Source organism: Chrysoperla carnea, chromosome 3 (genome assembly GCF_905475395.1).
Source record: "Chrysoperla carnea chromosome 3, inChrCarn1.1, whole genome shotgun sequence".
In the NCBI taxonomy this organism is placed as follows: domain Eukaryota; kingdom Metazoa; phylum Arthropoda; class Insecta; order Neuroptera; family Chrysopidae; genus Chrysoperla; species Chrysoperla carnea.
This window is the reverse complement of record NC_058339.1, coordinates 93,193,628-93,210,280: the sequence shown is the minus strand read 5'-3', so window position 1 is coordinate 93,210,280 and position 16,653 is coordinate 93,193,628. Positions and strand designations below refer to the sequence as shown.

General features: G+C 30.3%; 1 protein-coding gene across 1 annotated transcript in view; it reads left to right on the top strand.

Annotated features, from left to right (window-relative positions):
• The window catches only part of LOC123296824 (metabotropic glutamate receptor 4-like), a 244,857-nt gene that overhangs the window by 182,533 nt on the left and 45,671 nt on the right, over positions 1 to 16,653 (top strand). The gene's annotated exons all lie outside the window — the stretch shown is intronic.

Genomic DNA, 16,653 nt, shown 5'->3' with positions numbered 1-16,653 from the left:
ATTATTTAATATGTGGCTTGCATAGAGACTTACATTTTATTCTTTACAAAAATTCTCTCGGAACTTTTTTCGTTAAAACCAATAGGGTAAAAGTTATTGGAAAAAAACAACTTGACGGCCAAACCAAGATGGCGCCCTTCCCCTTATCTTTGACCTCCCTAACCGTAATCAAAAAGTCGGGCAAGCAAAAAGTCCTCCCAAAAATGCGACACAAAAATCTTGAGATTGATTGTACTATAATATTTAGAACAATAAAACACTTGAACAATCTAAACAATATTGTTAGTTGTTGATGACCTGTAAAGTTGTACAAGGTTATATGATGTAATTAAGGCCAGCCATGTTTATTAGGCTTCTACTACTCTTCCAGTATTGTAGTATTTATTAGGCTGTGTTGTTTTCAACACTTTTGGTGACAACTAATATATCACACAAACATGTATATAGTTATTTATTACAAGTATTGGGCGTTCAAGTATACTTTACGTCACAACATCTGTACCAGTTGATTGTCCATATTTATTAAATCAGTAAAAATATATCTTAAAAATACCATTTACTCCCCTATAGAGATTCATCTCGAGAAATTTTCTTCAAATAATTTTAAATGGGATGAATTTTCCCAAGAAACCATTGGTTTGTATAAATGTGTGCCGTTATTGTGTGTTGAAGGTGTAACAATTTGTTATTTTAATAAAAAAATAAATTTAGAAAATCAAAAAAACCGACTACGTTAAATAAAAACTAAAAAGATAAAATCGGGGACCATTATTGGGAAAATTTCAGCTGATTGTAATAAATTGTTAAAGTCGCTTCGTAAACTACTGCACTTGTTTTTTGCAGTCGGATTTTTTGATTTTATATATATATTTATTTTATTTTACACTTTTTAGTTAGAATTTTCAAAGATCTATTCAATGATACCCCACTTAACATAGTTCGCCTACTTTCATTTTTTTCTTTTTCACAATATGGCGTCTTGTTGTCGTCATTTTGAATTTTCATTACTACCATGTTTTAAGTGACACTTGCAACATTAAGACTAATCGATTAGCGTAAGAATTATCATAATCGGACCTCGGCTTTTGTTCTGTAGAGGGCCGATAAACACATTACCACTACTTTGTGTCGTGCAGTTGGATAAAAAAAGTGCTTCACCCCCTTGTAAAAACTAAAAAGTTTCGATTCCAAGAAAACACAATATTATTGTAGTGTACATTATATAGAAAATGTATTTATTTTGAGGTTATTCTAAACATATCATTAAAAGTTTTTCCATAGTTTGGAATCCAATTTTACAACGAAAAAAAAAAACTATTTTCCATATTCGTTGTATATTTAATTATTATGTAAATATCGGTTGGTTGTAGCTACAGTTGTACAGTTGTACAGTTGTACGGTTTTACATTCGGTTGTTCCGTTAGCAATACGATATGGTTGGTATGCGTGCGTACAACTCCAGAGATATATCTCATTTATTTACTTCTTAGAAAAAACTTTTAATTTTCCTTCCGTTTAGCTGTGGGAAAATTCAATTTGTATTTTCTAGTTTTAATGTATATATATTATTTTTTTTAAGTTAAAATTCTAACTTAAAAATAATATTGAAGGGTTTTTCAATAGGAATGTCCAAAATTGATCTTTGGCGTACATTGATTCCTTAACATGTGTAGAATATGTAAGGTGTGTTTTTAAAGCATTTTTTAAACTTTCCTCGATTATAACTCGAGAACGGTTCAACCGATTCACTTGAAATTTAAAAGGTAGGTTCAGCACATATAAACGCGCTTAAACTATTATTACTTATTTTGACCTGATTCTTGTACATTCGATACATTTGGACTTCTACTAGATTAAAATGCCATTTTGTTTTTTTCCCTCAGATAAGCCAACCAGTCGAAATCGTGGAGGAAGTTAGCTTCCTTTATTTTCGAAGCAGGTGTCTTAGGAATTGGAGTACAACTGCCGTTTCAATGAAGATTTTTTTTTGAATTTTTTTTACATAAATTTAAAATAATTATAAATAAATGATTAAAAAACTAAAAATTTAATTTTAAAGTTCTATCACTCTTAATGGAAGACTTTTTATAATGTTTTATGTACTGAGTGTAACATTAATTTGTTTTTAAACTCTTTTTTTTCTTTAATTCACATCTTTAAGTCTTTATGTCACTTTAATCTAGTCAAAAATTCTTTTAACTGGAAAAAAAAAGTATTTTTGACTGAATAGCTTAATCGACCAATAAATTTGCCTGGAAATTATTGGTAAATAGTGTTTTTGACTGTAAATTTGCTTTCAAAAGTGGTATTGACTGGTACGTACTGTTACTCATTAATCCACGGGTTGGCCATTTCAAAGTCAATACCCACTTGACTAGCTTCATTGGGCGAAAGTACTTTTAATGGTAACTTGAGTTTAAAGTACTAAAGTCTGCTGTCCAAAGTACTTTTGACTGATTTTGTCGTTTTGACCAAACTCTTTTGACTATAACAATAACACAGACATCAATCTAAGGTTGGTATTTCTACATTATCTTGAATATGAACCGTAAATATAAGTGTTTAGAGCAATTTCGAATTAGATTTTCGAACGAATTCCCAGAACTTGATAATAGGAAGTAAATAATATTATTATTAATGTATAGATTGCATGAAAGCAGCCATATAATAATCTATTTTGTTGTATTTACGAACGAACCGAACGAACGGTAAACAAACATTTAAATGCAAACATAATAAAGTTTTTAATATTCCATCTGGATTATTGAACATATTTACAACGTAAATAAATATAAAACATAACATAAATGCAACATAAAAACTATAATTTATCGTTTAGATAATTAATAACAAATAATAAATCGTAGCACAGGAGCTGCGTTAGCTAAAGCACATTCCCTCCGAGATTGAAAAAAATAACACATTTTTCTTAAAATCAAATATTTATTGAATCTTTTAGTTTTTCAAGAAATTTGTCGAAAACTAAGCGTCCAAATAAAAAAACACAAGAGTACTTTTTTGCTTAAAACTGATCAAAAAATAGAAAAAATTCAAAATTTTGTACTTCAAGCTACCTTTACTCACCCCCACCGCTTGTTTATCGATCGATTTTTCTCATTAATGAACTTGACCTTTCAAATACTAATAAAACCCTTCTTGATACCATATTAAAACCATTCACTTCACTTGTTTAACTTACACTGCTTGTAAGTATTCATTTTAAAATTCAGAATCAATTGTTTAACTAATTAGTGACTTGAACTTGAACTCATAAATGATTGTTTGTTTTAAAAAGTAATAAAATTGCTTAAAAAGTTGCTCAACACGATAATGTAATCAAAACAATTTTTTTTTTAAACCAATTAATGACTGATTGTTTAAAATTTGAGTAAAAAAAAGTTGCTTAAAAACTTGATCAACACAAGAATGCAATAAAAGCAAAATTTTTAAAACTAATTAATGGCTGTTTGTTTAAAATTTGATAATAAAATTGATTAAACAATTGCTCAATTCGATATTGAAAATTTATGTACTTTCAAGCATACAAGGTTATTGGATTATCTTATATTATTATTACTCTAGCAAGTTTTTTTCTGTCCTACACTTATCTTCCTTATTCCTTGAACAAATTCCATGATTCACACCTCATTTTCAAGCTTATTATGTCTAGGTTTGACGAAGAATATACTCACGGTCTAAGAATATGCCGCTTTACATCTGCGCTGAGGAACAATAAATAATTGATTAAAAAAAACTAACTATTCGAAATTAAATAATATACTACGGAAATCCGCACGGGTTGCCTAGTTTTAATTTATTTTAAAATATGGAACACAAAAAATTATATATTCTTCGTTTTAACATATTCGAATTCAAATCAGATCTCGAATGTTATTAAAACTGAGATGTCGACCGTGTTATACAGGTACACGTGTATTCTATCTACATGTTACCTTATTTTCATCGGTCACATTTGCTCCAATTCATTTTCTTTCTAGGCGTTTCTTTTTTTTTGGTGTTGTACGTGATTTGAATTTTAAGTTTGACACCAAACAAAATCTACTCGATTCATTTTTCGATATTTCTTTTTCTCCGAAAATATTAACTTATGCACTGTATGGAAGGTCAATGCAAAACAGTGGACGCAAATCTCGTGGATCTCGTGCAAAAGATGGATATTCGTCGAAGATTGAACATCGAACTTGTTTGCGATTACAATAAATCTATTACTTTGAACAAGGAAGTAATAAGAAATAAATTATGTCTTAAAGGAGTTATTATACATAGTCGACGGACAATTTATGGTCGAAATTTGTACATCAACATCTTTTTTTGCAATCCATTTACCTCAATCATTAACCCTTTAAATCCTTTTCCTTAATATCGAAGAAAATATAGAGAAGTTAGAGAGAAATTTATTTCATAAGTAAAAGTCGTTGTTATAGTGGTCGATTGTAAAACTTTATCAAAACACATATTATGTAGTCTTTGGGCCAGGCCAAAATTATCATAGCCGAAGGCTTCTCTTCCTAAGAAGGGAATTAAGACTACTGTGTTTGTAAGTGTAATTAAGCAAGGATTTTTTTTTATATTAAAGACGAGGGTTTGTGCTTAAATTTATCAAACTCAAAGCTTTTTGTTTACGTGCACCTTTTTGCCCGGTAAAATTTTTGCAACAGAGCAAAATTTATGTATTCTATATAACATTTATGAAAAAAAATAATGCGCGAACTTGTGCCTTTTCTTTTAAGACTATGATTAGAAAAGAGATAAAGATAGCTTCAGCCAAAAGTCAAAAAAAGCAGAAAGCAGTTTAATGGAGAAAATTTGTGGATATAAAAGCAAACATTTATAAGAAAAAAATGGCTCAAATGTCAAAAAAATTAAAAAAGTTCAAGCTTGAATGTGTAAGATAAAGACAGCTAAATTAGCCTTGCTTAGGTCTTAATGCTCATCATTTTTCTCAAATTTGCAATCATTCAAGAATAAGTGTCGGATATTAGGCTCTTGGCCCAAGATATACTAATTTATAGTACATATAGTCCTTATAGAAGTAGCTAGTGAGTACGATATAATATTTTACTCGTATGATTATATAGTACTCGTAACTTGTACGTAATCCTTGACCTCATCTTAATCGTTTCTAGTTGTCTGATCAAATTCTAGATTGTTTGTAAGTTCACAATAAATGTAGAACATAGAATTATATACTTTATTACATATGAACGTAACGTAAGCTTTGTACAGGCTGTACTTAAAAAACAAAAATTAAATTTTTATTTCAACTACTAAAATGTTGTATCAGTTTTTTTTTTCTGTGCAAACAAATTTTTATGCTCTTTATACAGTGTGTCGCATTTAAGATGAAGACTCCCTCATATTTACAGGAATATTGATTTGAAATTTTGCACAGTCATACAGAGTAATGGGTCACATTTCTTTAATATACTTAACCGAAATCAGAACTTTAAACTCAGCCTACTACAAAATGACAAATAGGGCCGATTTGGTCTTTACTGAAAATTATTAAAATCATACTCTTCTTACTGCCACACCCTGTAAGTATAAAATTCAATGAGTGTAATTAATAAAAGAGAATCAACCACATATGGACGAAGACTTAGGTATTTATTGGTATAAATGACGTTTTCTAAATCTTTGTTTTCAAACAACTATTTTCGAAAATGTTTTGAAAGTATTTCGAACGGAAATACTAAATCTAAAGAGAGCAAACCATATGATTACTATCAGAAGGAAATGTATCGGAAAATAATGAAGCGTGTAATTAACACGACAGTGTATTTAATTTATTTATTGACAGGGGGTGTTGGAAGCAACGAACAAATTTTCATGGTTACAAGTTACAGTTACAGGTCAAGTCAGTAACATTCCGATTGCGTAAATTACTTCAATCATCTAAGGGTTTCACCTCGGAATCTAATAGAATAAGCTCTGAATTTTTTATACATTTTTATATTGATAATACAAATATTGTCACGGAAGCATTAAACTGTAGAGCATTAAATAAAAACCAATTTGAGCTGCTGGTTTTATTGCATAACCAAAATTTGTAGCATAATAATATTCATTTGTTTCATAATCGTAATCTTCGGTTGCATAATCGTAACCTTTTGTTGTGTAACCATACCTTTTTGTTGTATGACCGTAACCTTTTGTTGTATAACCATAACCTTTTGTTGTGTAACCATAATTTTTTGTTGTATTACCATAACTTTTTGTTGTAGTAGAATACACTTTGACGGGGCATGGCGCTTCTACCTCTATCCAAGAATGATCCATTGGATTTCCGGTAGTATTGGGGAATATAAAACACGTTTTCGGATTTTTCTTTTCCTTACAAAATGTATAAATATCATCCTTTAAATTCGGCCTCAATTTCAAATTACATAATTTTCTACCATTTGCGGTAACTAATTGAAAATGATTTGTTACATTCCAGCCAGTAAAGTTAAAGCTCCAACATGTATTTACATAAATAATTAACAGCAGAAAAATAATTAATTTTTGATGTAAAAGGCTTTCATTTATTTGTGATAAAGTCATTGTTTTTGAATTATTCAAATAAATAAAATTAATGAAAAAAGTTTTTAAAATGTCCACAGCTATTGATTTTGAATTTTGATGTTTATTTAAAAAAATGTCAAATTCTGAAAATATATTTGTGTCACTTTTAAAATAATTGACAATGGATGGTAGAATCATAGTGATCCAAGTATCATTTTTGCTCTTGATTTACCGTGTCATTCAATTTACGTTTACTGTACTTGTTAGTGCAATTAAATAAGGATTTCCTTTTTATATTGAAGGCCAATGTTTGTGCTGTTAAAAAATATATATTTTTTTTCAAAATTTCAAAAACTAAAACCCCGACAATAACAGAACACGCCCTTAAAAATATGAAAACAAGAAAATATTTTCATCTGAAATTGATACGATAAGTAAAATCGTCATTTCAGTTAGGAACCTCTAAGATAAAACTATTTTCCACAAATTTTACTTATCATAACGATTTTATATGAAAAAATTTTCTTGTTTTCATACTTTTAAGAGCGCGATTCTGTAATTGTCAGGGTTTTAGTTTTCAAACTTTATTTTTCTTCGATATGATGCATAAGTGTATATTTTCGGAGAAATATATTATTCAAATATCGTATTGATTGCATTATTGCGTTAAGAAATTTCATTATCAAGTTTAAACAAACATTCATTAATTAGTTTAAGTTAAAATTACTAATTAGTTAAATATTTATATGATTTGGAGCTTTGAAATGAATATTTTTAACATTATATGTTGAACAAGCGAAGTGAACGTTTTGAATCTTTAAATATACAAAATCAGTTGTGAAAAACATGGGAAGCTCCAGCTCCAATCCAGCTCCAACTCGTACACCACCTACACTCCCACCCCCACCCCTAGCTCCAGTTCTAGTACCAGGTCCAGTTTATAATACTGATAATAGTAGTAAAGGTGATTATAGTGATCACCGTGTGGTAAGCGATCACAGTACGGCATACGAACAGAGTAAGATCATCAATAGTATGAATAGCTTCGGTGATCTTAACCAAAACAAAATCAATAATTATTATAAGAATTATTACAAACAAGTGAAAAGAATCAAAAAATTGAAGAAACTTTTGAATGGTTTAATGTGGAGCAAAATGATTAAACCTTTGCCATACAAACATTTCAATTATTTCCTTCAAAGAAGCAATCCAATACCAGTCGCTTCATCCTTGTGGTCACGAATGAAACAGGCGTCACCAAAAATGGAAGGACTTCATTCAAGGAATTTTTTACAAGAAGGACGTAGACTTTTGTCTCCAGAATTATTGTTAATGGCGCTTTTAGCAAATAATGGTGGACCAAGGATGTTAAAAATGTTGAACGAACAAGTCTTCAACAACTTCAATGTTCCAGAAATTGATTCATAATTTTGTAATATTTTGTGACTTTATGTCAAATAAATATTTTCATTTGAAACTCGTGTTTTTATTTTATAGAGAAGCCAAAACATGGCCACTAAAAAAATAAAGTTGCAAATAAAAAAAGTTTCAAGTCATTTGCATAAAAATCGACGGAGTTATGATGAAAACAAAGTTTATGGGACCTTTCTTTTAGTACAAAAATTGATAAATTAACCACGGGAACTAAAATTATTGCTTGCCGATTTCTAATTAGCTTTATTTAGATACTGGTAACAGGCTCAAGAAGTTCTGGCAGTTTTGGATAAATGTTTTGGAAATATTGTAACTTAAATGCCATATATATGTCTAATGAGAGCGAATGCTCAACATCGACCCAGGAGCTTATTTACTACGCAACAGACAATTAGGATTCAAGGATTTTTTGATGTCCTATATTGTAGATTAATACCAAGATCTTTATTTTAAGAAAAATGATACCTACTTGGATCACTACGATCCTACCATCCACCGCCAATTGTTTTAAAAGTGACACAATCAGTTTTTAAAAATTTGACACTTTTTATATATTTTTTGGATCAAACATCAAAAGTCAAAATTAGCAATTGAATACATTAACATTTTTAAAAAGGTAAAATGGCCTTATCGCAAATAAAGAGAGGTCCTTGGTATCCAAAATTAATTATTTTTGTGCTGTTAATTATATACGTAAACACATGCTGGAGCTCTAGAAAAAAGAGGGATGACGATTCAAATGAAGATGGCAAAGACAAGAGATCAATCCATGTATCTAAAAGTACAAACCGTAGTGGTAAAAAAATAAACGATGTTGATGGTTTTAAATGTGGTCTAGGCTTGACCCTTGTTTCATGGAAAGATACATATACATGGTGCAAGAAGAATCGAAGACCGATCAAGTGTTTTAAATACCCTGATGATTACTTAAAAAATGGTGGTACAGCATCGGTGGAAGTACCATGTCCCACCCCACTGTATTATAATTCAACAAAAGGTGATGGATATTTTTATTATGATACAACAGAAGATTTGGATGTTGGTGACCCAAATGGTTATTATAATGATGCAACAAAACCAGCAGCTCAAATTGGTATTTATTTAATGCTGTACAGTTTATTTGGTTATATTTGTTCACAATTCTATTCAACATTCTGGATGCAAAGCGTTACAGACCAAAAATTTTGCCTTTACCTAGAGAAAGTCAGTCAATGGTAATGATTACAGGGCGTCCTTTAAAAAATAAATTCAATTTGTGATGTAAGTTTTGTATGAAAAAAAAACCAAAAAATTTATTTATGTCCGAGAGATTTACAAGAGAAATTCGTGAGTATTGGTTCGAAACGGGAAAAGGGGCGTTAAGTAGAGTAGCTGTCTTGGGGTGGGAAGTACTTAGACCCCGGTCCTGTAACGATGTCCGTGTCGCCAAAATTTAAAACTTGCTCATTTATAGCCTAATAGAACGAAAATGAAGAGTAACAATTTTCGATTTAGCGCTTGATTTTCGAGCAATCGAAGTGTTAAGTACAACTTGAAATCTCATATTATCACCATTTTGATGGCTAGCAAAATTGTTTTTGTTGCAGTATTATACTAAGCAATTTCATTATCAAGTTTAAACAAACATTCATTAATTAGTTTAAATTAAAATTACTAATTAGTTAAATATTTCTATGATTTGGAGCTTTAAAATGAATTATTTTTAACATTATAAGTTGAACAAACGAAGTGATCGATTTGAATCTTTAAAAACACCAAACACTAGTTGTGAGGAACATGGGACCGTTGTTTGGTGCATTAGTACCAGCCCTTGGGCCTGGTTTTTTGGATCTTTTCTCAAATCTCTTAGGGGGGATGTTTTCAAAACCCGAACATAAAGTGAGCCAACCAAATATTAATATGCCAACTGATAACAGACAGTGGAATTATAAGTATAATATGAATAATGTTATGGGAAGTTATATTGTCAAATACAATAAGCTTTTGAAAGCTTTAGTTTGGGCCAAAAAAATTATGCCTTTAAGTAACATTAATAATGGAAAGGGCAAGTTTTTAATATTGTCACTTGGAACAAAAAGATTAAGCCTTTGAAATACAAACATTTCAATAATCTCTTTCAAAGAAGCAATCCAATACCGATCGCTTCATCGTTGTGGTCACGAATGAAACAGGTGTCACCAAAAATGGAAAGACAATCTTCGCTAAACATTTTACAACAAGGACGTAGACTTTTGTCTCCAGAATTATTATTAATGGCGCTTTTAACAAATAATGGTGGACCAAGAATGTTAAAAATGTTGAACGAACAAGTCTTCAACAACTTGAATGTTCCAGAAATTGATTCATAATTTTGTATTATGAGACTTGTAAAATAGATATTTACGTTCGAAAATTTGGTTTTTATTTTATTGAGAAATCTAAACTGGCAAAAAAATAATAATTTTTTGCCAGTTTAGATTTCAAAATAACAAATATTTTTATATTTTTTGATCAGTTTTAAGCCAAAAAGTGTTCTTGTGATTTTTTATCTAGACCATATTACTTTTGATCTAGAGGATGAAAAACGCTTTATACCAAATTTTCATGAAAATTGATGCTAAATAGATCAAAATTTTGAGATTTCATCCATTTTTCTTCTCGTTTATTGGAGTAATGGCTAAAAATACCATTTTTAACTCCCAAACTAAAATAAGATAAGACTGCTATATATCTGTGTCTGTCTGTCTGTCTGTGGCATCGTAGCGCCTAAACTGATGAACCAATTTTGATTTTTGTGTTTCGTTTGAAAAGTTATTTAATGGAAAGTGTTCTTAACTGTGTTTTAAGTGCGAGCTTAGGGTTCTGTACCCGAAAAAACTAAGAAATGGGCGATGACGTTCAAAATCGGCTTAGTTTGGAAAAGTATGTTAGGAAAAAGGTAATTGAATGAAGAATGTTCTTAAATATGTTTCAAGTGCGCGTTTAACGTAAATTTCACTTGTTATTGCATTACTACCTTGAGCAATTTTTTAAGCAATTTCATGATCATATTTTAAAAATAACAGTTTTTAACTATTTCAAAAAAAAAGTTTTTTTTATTTATATTTTCTTTTCATTGCGTTGAGCAAGTTTTCAATAATTTTATTATCAAATTTTAAAACAAAACAGTTATTAATTAGTTTAAGTTGAAATTTAATTCACTAATTAAATAAAAAATCGTTTGATTTAGAGCTTTTAAACGAATGCTTCGAACATTGTAAGTTGAACTAGTGAAGTGAACGTTTTGAATTTTTAAACAGCAGTTGTGAGAAACATGGGTAATAGACCTAGTCCTTCTTATGACTATACACCTTCCACAACATTGCCTCCCCCTATCGTGTCTTCTTCTTATACTGTAAACGGACCAAATTGTCCTTTGCAATGGAAAAAACTTTTGAATAACATATTTTCGAGCAAAAAGATTACGCTTTTAGACAGCAGCAATGTGGTCACTTGGAAGAAAAAGGTTAAGCCTTTGAAATACATCAATTATCTCTTTCAAAGAGCTAATCCAACACGGGCTGCTTCATCGTTGTGGTCACGACTGAGACAGCAGGGGACATCAGATATGGATTTTTGTGTCAACCTTGTACTAGGAGGACGTAGATTTTTGTCTCCAGAATTATTATTGATGGCATTTTTAGCTAATGATGGTGGACCAAGAATGTTAAAAATGTTGAACGAGCAAGTTTTCAACAACTTGAATGTTCCAGAAATTGATTCATAATTTTGTAATATTTTGAGATTTGTGAAATAAATATTTACGTTTGAAACTTTTGTTTTTATTTATGCCTGGATTTGAACCCGCAGCTTAAGTGTAAGTAGACAAACGGTTAAAGTCTAACGCTTTAGACCGCCCGACCACTCAAGCCAAAACCATAATACATTAAAAATCTATTGTTCATGAAGTAAGATGTTGCGAAAAATGATACTTGGATCACTATGATTCTACCATCCACCGTCAATTATTTAAAAAGTGACACAAAAATATTTTTAAAAATTTGACATTTTTTTAAATAAACATCAAAATTCAAAATTAATAATTGTGGACATTTTAAAAGTGTTTTTAATTAATTTTATTTATTTGAATAATTCAAAAACAATGACTTTATCACAAATAAACGAACGCCTTTTACATCCAAAATTAATTATTTTTCTGCTGTTAATTATTTATGTAAACACGTGCTGGAGTTTTAACTTAACTAGAATCAGAGTACACGAATTCGAATTCAACACCAAAAGTCGTAAAAGATTGTGTAGTATGGATCTGGCCCCGTATTTAAAGGATGACATTTATACATTTTGTAAGGAAAAGAAAAAACCGAAAACGTGTTTTAAATTCCCCAACGCTACTGGATATCCATGGGATGGTGATATTTGGATAGAGGTGGAAGTACCATGTCCCACCAAAGTGTATTACAATTCAACAAAAGGTTATGGTTACACAACAAAAGGTTATGGACATGAAGCAGAAGATTATGATTACGCTACAAAAGATTTAGGTTATGAAATAAAACCAGCAGCTCAAAATGGTTTTTATTTAGTGCTCTGCAGTTTATTTGGATATATTTGTTCGCAATTCTATTCAACATTCTGGATGTAAAGCGTGATAGTTTGAAAGTTAGCTTCTAGCTAAAAAGAGTCAGTCAATGACAATTACAAAGCGCACAGTGTAGTATTTATACCAAATTTCCGAACAAAAGTCAGAAAACTCCATTCTTTTATTTTGCATTGAAAGTTGTTTTTTGTTGTAGCTAGATAACTTCGCCCCTGCCTGTTTTGTAAGCCGCAATCTACCTGCTCTTACTGATACGTATTATTATTGTTGTTGCTCTTGATTTACCGTGTCATTCAATTTACGTTTATTGTATTTGTTAGTGCAATTAAGTAAGGATTTTTTTTTAAATAAAGACGATGGTTTATTTTAATTTTTAACTTTTATTTTCAGTATGAAAACAATAAAGCTTCTATCATAAAGTTTGCAAATAATAAAGCACTTAATTATGATCAAAACATTTGATAAAGATAGGTATGATCTGATGTGATGTGATATGATGAGCAATAATCATATTTTGATGACATCAACAAAAGGATTTGTTTATTTATTGTACACAAAGCATATAGTTTTTCATCCTTCAGGAACATTCATACAAGTCCTGTGTGTCCTCTGTTTAGTATTGTTTATTTAATATTAAATAAAGTAGGTACTAAACAAACAATGCTATGAATTCACCTCACTTCAATATCAACCTCTTACACTAAATATATAACTCTTCTATCAAGTACATACAGCATGTTTTTTTTGTAAGTTGACATGTCCTTGAAACACGATAAATAAATTTAATCGAGAAAAATGCTTTAAACGAAAAATGTTAGTTTCAAAGGGGCACATGTTATACCGGTTCAATTCAACACTTTAAATTTGAAAGTTGTTCTTTATAAATACGTAAATATTTTTTGTTGGAAATATTTTTTTGTTAGTCGAACAGTTTAGACAGTAATTGCAAAAATCTAGCTTTTGGTACATTTGTTTGATAAGAACGCCCCTGAGAGGTCGATTTTTTTTTTACAAAGTGTTTACAACCTAATAAAGAACTGTTAATTAGACTTGTTCTGAATAATATCTTAAAAATTACAAATTTTTCATAAAATTGAAAGCCGTTTTCCATAAAGATTGTATAGTTTTACCTGCTAGTATAACGTATTCTGGGCTTGAACTTGGACGTATGTTCTCTCATGCACATTGTTTGTTCATCATTCATCACATAAAAGATGATAATAATAATAATAATAATATGATTTCATATTTTTGTATGACATGAATTATTTAAAATAATAAATCTTTTATTATTTTTATACAAACACTTCAATTCTATTAGCTGCGAGTTGAGAGCTAGAACTGAGAGTCAAGAGCTGAGAATACTGAATAAGTACTCACTGTTTAATTCATCAGACTTACAAAATATGTGTCTTTAATGTCATGCGACTACAAAAAAAGTTTTTCATGAAAAGTTCCAAATATATAGTTTTGAACGACATAAGCCAGTAAGCTTCAAACTCTCATAAAATGTTTTGAATATATTCAAAAGTTATTTCAATTTACTGTAACATCCTGTAGAGAGAAAGTATGTGACCTGTGACAGATATTGTTCATTTTTTTTTTTCGGTTAATTGAAAAAAACCAAACTCTGCAATGCAGAAATTAGAAAATAGTTTTAATTTGTCAACGATAGTCATAGTGATTTATCAAAATATTTTTTTGTAGCTGTTTCGTTGAAAGCGACATAGATCTTCGTTACGTGTACAAGACAGTCAATGATAAAGTAAAGCATACATTGATTTTATTTCAGAACAAGTGAAAACGAGCAACTGACTGAGTTAATTGTTGAAAAACCCTGTATAGAAAGTATTGAATATCAGTGTTATAATATCATATTGAATATCATAATTTTTTTATAAGTTAGAAGAGTTCTAGAAACCAACACAATTATGGCGACTTTTTAGGGGCAAATAATTTGGTTTTCGAAAATATTTTCTAGAATTTTTTTTCGATAATTTTTCACCAGCACCAGTTGAAGTTAACTGCAAATTTTCTATCCCTATCTTTAGTACTTTAGGAGAAAATGAACACCGAACACAGTTATATAATAATTTTCACGAAAAAATGTTTCAAACAAAAGTTGTTTATTTTTTTATCGGGAACATTTTTTATATTTAAACTTTTGTTCTATCTCTAACGGTTTACAAGATGGGTTCTGTAGACCCAAGACCAATTAATCTATGTAACTCATTTACGAACTCGACCTCACTTTTTACGTCCTGAGTACGCTATAAAAGTTTCAACTTGATATCTCTTTTCGTTCATGAGATATCGTGTTTATAGACAGTGTTTACAAATTTTTGTTGGTAGCATCAACATTCTTAAGCAATAGAAACTTGGGTCTAAACTTAGTATATCTTGAAATATTTCATATATACATAAATGAAAGTTACTTTTGAAAAAACAAATCTCTATAAAACGTTGTAAATTTTGAAAATCTAACATCCAGATTATTCAGTCCAAGTTGCTAAGAATTATCTTTTATTTTTTGTAACATGGATGAGATTCAGAAAATAGATTCATATTTTTAGCAAAGTTTTGGTAATTGAAACTGTGAAAGCGAATACTAGAAAGTTTATTGATAACATTTCTACGTTCGGTCAAGTTTCTATTTGTCAATATGGTATCCAAGTTAAAGGTACTATAATATAGTACTAGATTGTACTCTAATATTGAGGTAAAGTTAATTTTCGTATTTACGATTCTAATTTAAAATAGATAAATCACATCTGGTATCGTTGCTGCCAGTTAGCTGCTTGCTAGCTATCTGTTCGTTTCGTTAAGCTATTCAACAATGTAGAACCGATACCATTTCAATTTACCAAACACTGTGTTGAACTCAGAATTGTATATCAAATCAATTCTCATGTGGATAAAGTAATAGAAGGTATAGTAAAATAATGCCTGCGCCACATATTACATAAAACAAGTCATGGATAGAGTCTAGTGCGAACCTTGAGGCTTGAGGTCCACACGAAAAACATCTCAGTATAATAAAAATAAAAAAATAAAATAAATCGACGAATTCGAAACGACTTGTCTGCGGACGTACATACTTAAGTACGTTCACAAACACTCACATACTTCTCGAAATTAGTGTTAATGCCTTTTGTCTTAACCATGAAACGTACGAAATGGTGAAAATTTCGATTTCGAAAATCGGACCCAGTACAATAATTTTCTATAGTGAGAAGTTAAAAAATCGTTAAGGACATTTTAAAGGTTTTTGTGAGAAAGTATTCTAAATATTGGCTCAAATATCAAATCAATAATGTGAAAGAGAACAATCTTTATATGCAAATTTATTTATTCATTTCTATAAAGTGCATATGAGACAGCCACTGACAGCGTATTGCACTGACTGATAAATGACATGCAAATATATATAAATACTAGCCATTCCTCATCCACTTCGGTGGACAATTCAACATGGGTCATTACACAATATTCTATTTTGATTTCTTGAATTCCTATGCGTAGATACCAGAGAGCTGTACAGATTTTATCACGAAAAGAAGGAAACTGAGACACACATTCTGTGGGTAAATACGAAAGCCTCTCTGTCACTCGACTCCATTCCTCGGGATGGCCTAATCTCCACTTAAATCATAAACTTTATTAAAGTTTTAGAGATTCTGGAACACTTTTGAAGGAAATGACATACAATACATCAAACTGGTCTTCTAAGACTAACTTCTAACTCAAATCTAATCTAAACAAGACATCCAAGAATTTTGTTATTATTTCGGTCTTGGCTCGCAATAGGGGATACAAAACATAGCCCACATCATGCGTACAATGTATTGATGTACGATTTCTACATCCTTGGATTAGGCATAGTTTTAGCTTTCAACTTCGCAGACACGGCTGGAACTACAATGAGGCAACCGGGACAGTCCCCGAACTCTAGCAGCCACTTGGCAATATCCTCAAATTTTATTTCATCTTAACATAGATAATAGATTTAAGCATCTAACTGGGAATCAAAGAAGCTATTGGGACTCTTCCTCAATGCTTACTAGGCTTGTATCATGATATTTAAACCTTTAAGGAAGAGCCAATGTCCAGAGATCAAC